This window comes from Egretta garzetta, unplaced genomic scaffold (genome assembly GCF_000687185.1).
Source record: "Egretta garzetta isolate BGI_Z169 unplaced genomic scaffold, ASM68718v1 scaffold165, whole genome shotgun sequence".
Taxonomy (NCBI): Eukaryota; Metazoa; Chordata; class Aves; order Pelecaniformes; family Ardeidae; genus Egretta; species Egretta garzetta.
Genome location: NW_009259694.1, coordinates 1,187,700 through 1,193,973, shown reverse-complemented (window position 1 = coordinate 1,193,973; position 6,274 = coordinate 1,187,700).

The window sequence follows — 6,274 nt, the reverse complement described above, 5'->3', positions numbered from 1 at the left end:
CAAATCCTGTTTTCAAGGTGTTTCCAATAATGAGGATCTCCCAGGCTTTCTGTTACCTCAATAAATTGAGAGCCAGTTCTGAACACACTATATACATATTGGCTTTGATCAATGTCTAAGGATCTGTCAACCTGCAAGAAAACATCTCTTTCTCTTCTGTTCATCTTTTCATATCTGTATTCTATCACAATTCTCAAAGCAAGGCCAACTAACTGCCCTCTTTTACCTAGGGGCCCACGGTTTAGAATTCACCTGGTTCAGTAACTTCTTGAGAAATTCTTTAGCAATTAGACAGCAAGATATTCTTTACATTAATGTAAAAGCCTTGCTTTATGGTAGTTTCTTGTTATATAGTTAGTCTCACCTCCGTCCCTGGAAAGGTGATGGAACAACTCATTCTGGGTGTCCTCTCCAAGCAAGTAGAGGAAAAGAAGATCATCAGGAGTACCCAGCATGGATTCATCAAGGGGAAATCATGCCTGACCAATCTGATAGCCTTCTATGATGGCATGACCAGCTGGGTAGATGAGGGGAGAGCGGTGGATGTTGTCTACCTTGACTTCAGCAAGGCTTTTGACACTGTCTCCCATAACATCCTCATCGGGAAGCTCAAGAAGTGTGGGTTGGATGAGTGGACAGTGAGGTGGATTGGGAAGTGGCTGAACGACAGGGCTCAGAGGGTTCTGATAGGCAGGGCAGAGTCTATTTGGAGGCCGGTAGCTAGTGGAGTTCCCCAGGGCTCAGTACTCGGCCCACTCTTGTTCAACTTGTTCATCAATGACCTGGACGAGGGGACACAGTGTACCCTCAGCAAGTTCGCTGATGACACAAAACTGGGAGGAGTGGTTGATACACCGGAAGGCTGCACTGCCATTCAGCGGGACCTGAACAGACTGGAGAGTTGGGCGGAGAGGAACCTGATGAAGTTCAACAAGGGCAAGTGTCGAGTGCTGCACCTGGGGAGGTCGAACCCCATGCACCAGTACAGGCTGGGGGCTGACCTGCTGGAAAACAGCTCTGCCGAGAGGGACCTGGAAGTCCTTGTGGATGACAAGATGACCATGAGCCAGCAGTGTGCCCTTGTTGCCAAGAAGGCCAATGGTATCCTGGGGTGTATTAAGAGGAGTGTGGCCAGCAGGTCGAGGGAGGTTATCCTCCCCCTCTACTCTGCCCTGGTGAGACCCCACCTGGAGTACTGTGTCCAGTTCTGGGCTCCCCAGTCCAAGAAAGATGAGGAACTCCTAGAAAGAGTCCAGAGGAGAGCAACTAGGATAATAAAGGGACTGGAGCATCTCCCCTGTGAGGAAAGGCTGAGACAGCTGGGCTTGTTCAGCCTGAAGAAGAGAAGACTGAGAGGGGACCTCATCAACACGTACAAATATCTTAAGGGTGGATGTCACAAGGACGGAGCCAGACTCTGCAGTGGTGTCCAGCGACAGGACAAGGTGCAATTGGTACAAACTGAAACATAAGAGGTTTCAGTTGAATATGAGGAAAAACTTCTTTCCTTTGAGGGTGACAGAGCACTGGAACAGGCTGCCTAGGGGGGTTGTGGAATCTCCTTCTCTGGAGATATTCAAAACCCACCTGGATGAAGTCCTGTGTAACATGGTCTAGGAGAACCTGCTTTAGGAGGGGGGGGTTGGACTAGATGATCTCCCGAGGTCCCTTCCAACCCTTGCCATTCTGTGATTCTGTGATATTTCTAAGGATGCCTAAGCTATTTCTAGATACATTCCTTAAGGGCTCTGATGCAAGTCTATGGTCTTGTCTGAAGTCTTTATAATATATTTTTAACATTTTAAATAAAATTTATCAGATACCTTCTCATATGCATTCTGATCAAACCTTCCAAAAATGCTAGTCTTTAGGTACACTTCTTAAATATCCAACGAGCAAAAAAAAATAACCAAGCAACTTGTACTGTTCAATATTACTGCTCTGTGTGTGTATTTCCAGTATGCAATACCTTTGTGTTTTCTTTCTCTGCTAGCTTTTATAGAATAAAATATAAACAAATTCATCTCGTGCCCTCATTCAAAGACGAGTTTATTTATTTGGTTGGTTGGTTGGTTTTTTTTAGTCAAGTTTTCTCTTGAACTATATGCTGGCAGACATATTCACACCATAAATTGATGTCCCAGAGCTGGGTTTGGGAGGCCATGGAGAACTAATCAACTAATGAAATATTCCAGAAAATGTCATGGATTTTTACTTCTTCATTCTCAGAATGGTTCATATCTAGTTTATACCTCCATGTAAACTAGAACAGACTCAATAATTATTGTAAAGTAAGTGCAGTTGTCAGTTCTCTGAATGGTTCATCTACAGTTTTGAATTCACAGAAGTGAGAGGATCACTGGCAACACCTCCTTTTAGCTGACCACACACAAAGGCATGTGGGGAGATGCTGCTGCGGACAGCTGCAGACTGCTTTGGGTGAATAGTGATATATAAAGCAGATGCAATGGTGGAAAAGGTCTGGATGAAGCAGACATCATTTCTGCATTGATTCACCTTAAGTAGCTTTATAGATATGCCTCACCAGTGGGACAGAGGACTGTTCTCTCTTTACCTTCCCACCCCAGAGAGAAGGGAACAATGCATTTAACAGATCCTCCGGTATGGAGAGGCAGAAGCTCTCATATAAAGACTATTTCATAATGTAGACATAGCTTGCTAACAAATAGTAGTTGGAAACAGATAGACTGCATAGATACCTGGGCTGTAACATCAGCAGGGTTCTGGCTTTTCATCAGTTCTTTTTCCATTCTTCCTTTAGAGGCATTGCACCACTTTTCCCATTGATTCAAAAAGATCTGAGAGTTTAGGCGGTGTTTGTTTAGGTTTCCCATTTTATGTCACTCATAGACAAAGCAGCATGAAGACCTGGTAGACTTAGAGTTTTGGTTTTACCTTTTGGGTTTTATTGATATATTTTTAAAGTTTGAAACTTTTTTTATTTATTGATTATTCTGTGTGCATCCAACTACATCATCACTATATAATTTGCCAGAACTGTTAGCAAAGGTGGGATATAATTAAAGATAAAACAAAGAATTTGAATGGACATTTAGAACACATTCATGCCATCCTAAAAACAGTTCAGACTGTGAAACTATAAACGCTTCAAGCAAAAATGTTCAGTGCGGGGTTTTTTCCTTAGGAATCTGCTACTTAATGGTTAAAATGTAATACACTTTTAATAGCATAGATTGTGATCATAACATTTGCCTAAGTATATACTTTTAAAGCCTCTAGTGACATTAGACTGTAACTTTTCTTTATTTAGAAGCTTGTAATGTCACAGGAATTATTCCTTTACATTGGTGTTCCACAAGTGACAATATTTATAACCACTTACATAAAAAAGAGGTTACATTCCAGAAAATATTCTTCATTTTGCTCATTTATGGCCTGATCTAATATACACTTTAGTAGATGGGAGTTATTCCAAGATGTATTGCCAAGAAGCTCAAAAGATAAAAACTCTAAATGAAAAAAAAAAAGCAAATAATGTTAACAGATAAAAATTTTAAGCAGCTTCTCAAGGAGCTTGATAGTCATTCCATCCCTTGAAGTCCACAGTCACTAAAATAATTTTCACTTTTAGTACCTGTTACTGAATGCAGTACAGAAGTGGCATGAGTAGAGGTGGGTGAATAATGGTTCTTGTCCAAGAAATCAGCAAGGGATATCCCAAGGCAATGGAGGGGAAGAGAAATATCTCCAGGACAAGGCATTTGGAGATGAATAGTTCATCCCAGATGGCAGAAAGCTACACGTAGGTGTCTACTAGCACTGAGTATGAGGGGAGAAGGGGTCTCATGCTTCATTCTGTTATAACCACCAGGATCTTACATAGTAAACATTATGCAAATATCCAAAGTGTGAATTGGTTGATTTCTTGAGTGAGAACTTGATATGCAAGAATTTTCAGTTTCAACTAACTAATGTTTATTCATGAAGATTTAGTAGTAACAATCTTTTTCATTCCTATGACAGCATCTTGAAAATGGCTATGGACAGTAAGGCTCGCTACTAGGACTCTGGACTGAAGACTACAAGCTCTTTACCATCAGAGATCAAATATCTTGAATCATCAAATTTATGGAAGTTCAGGTTATTAGTGAATTGATAAGCCTTTTATCTGTAGTCCGACCTCTAAATTGGGAAAAAGAATTTCACTGAGTGAAAGGCATAGAAAAAACATTGGTTGTGATTCTGTGGTCTATATCAAAAGATGTACATAACAATGAAAATATTTTCTTACTTGTGTTTAGTATCTTTAATATCTTAAAGTCACAACAGTGACTTTCACAGTAGAAATAGATACTGATTGTAAAACTGACTATTGATTATACTGATTTACTGGTTGCTAAGTTCAAGCCTATATTAAAGTAATTCTAGTACACTGAACAAAAGAAACACTTCAAGTCACAGGTTTGAGAGAGTAGTCATATAAAGCCTCCTCATGTAGGACAGTGGTGGAGACAGAGTTACACCAAGTGTGATAATCAGAGGCAAAATAAGGAGTGGCCATGAATGGCCAGAATTCTTTCAAAGAGCCTAGGAACGGGATTGCGCACTTCAAGTTTAAAAGCTGAGCACTAATTTATAATTTCAAATACTTACCAAATTGTTACTTCTATGAAGTAGCCTAAGTAACATCTAGAGGAAGCTTCTGAGAACACAAAACCTGAGTGATTCATTTTGACTGTTCTCTGCATTCCCACACTTTTGCCCTCCTCCTGAAGGCCTCCCAGGTTTCCAGGTTTCAGACAGCATCTCTCTAGGTATCATAAACAAATATCTTGCTGAAATATTTCAGAAAGAAGAAATTTCTGTAGAAATTCTCTAATTCCAAACTAAACCATTTGGCCTGGGCCTGAAATCATCAGCCATGGACCAGACTTGTTATTCATTACACATTTGTCATTATGTCCAACTGACAGCACGAACTGGCCATAAAGCCTCCAGCAGCAAGCCCAGAACTCTGCCAATCCCTCTGCAGCACTCTTAACTCTGACATTTGGTGCTGGTTGGAAAGAAGGTACAAAGGCCCTGAAGATAAGCTACACAGAGCTGATACAGGGAAGCTCACCTTCATGTTAGGTACCACCATTGAGAGCTACCACCAACAATCACGTTGCATTCATTGTAATGTGGGGTGAAGTCACTCTACGTACACCACCTCTCAGTGTTTAATTCCTCATTTGTATGTGATTCTATTTATATTTTGTGCTTTGCTAGTCAGAGTTGTTTGGATACTAAATATCATATTTAAACCTCATTCTAGCAGTAACACGTTTCTTATTAGATTCTGGAAAGAGTCCACTGAAAGGGTTCTGCATTACCATCATCTACAAAAATTTCTAAAGCATGATGTTCCTTGAGCATCAACAAAACCAAAGAGGTGCAAGGAAAGGATGAAGAAACTGAATTACAGGAGTATGAGGACAGAGGTCAACCAGAAACTGATATATGGTCTCAACCAGCAAGTAAGGCTGCTCAGTGTAAACTACTAACCTCTGAGACAGTTTGTTGAGAACAGTTTAGAACAGTTTGATGTCAATCATCTATCTGTGACCTATGGAAATGCTTCTGACACCATTGTACTGCCAGGAAAAAATCCTAACTTGTTCCCATTCTCCTCCCTTACTTCCTTATTTTACAACACTAGTAATTAGCTTTGGCAGGAATAGGCATTGGTATGTGGGTTTGACAAGACAAGTTAAGGACTTCTTCATTGGCAAGGTGACCTTTTTCAGGCCAGAGAGAATCATATCTGTGCATCAACGAATTTCATATCCTAATCCAGCTGATGAGCAGTGCCATCTGCAACAAAGGAAGATCAAATACATATTGCACAGCCATGTGCAATCCTTTACATTTATGAATGACTTTGAAGGGATGCTCCAAGATAAGGCACGTGTATGTCTCAATTCTAGATTAAATTAACTACAGTTTTCTGAGCCAAGCAGTTTACACTTCAGCTTGAGTGTTTTTATTTGTCAAACAAAAGCTTTAAAATAATAATTACAAGAGTCAGAGTCCAGGCAAACACAAATAAGTCCTGAAAAGCTATCTCATCCACCTCCACCAGTAGCAATTGAGAAGCCCTTGATGTTTCCTAGTGACTCTGAAGAATGAACTGCTGCTCTATACTCTCAGTCAAGCACACTGAAGAAGGCTGTTGGACATTCCTAAATCCTTCCTTTAAGTGGTCAGCAGATGCTTTATAAATTACATTCATTGTCTCTGAACATCTGAA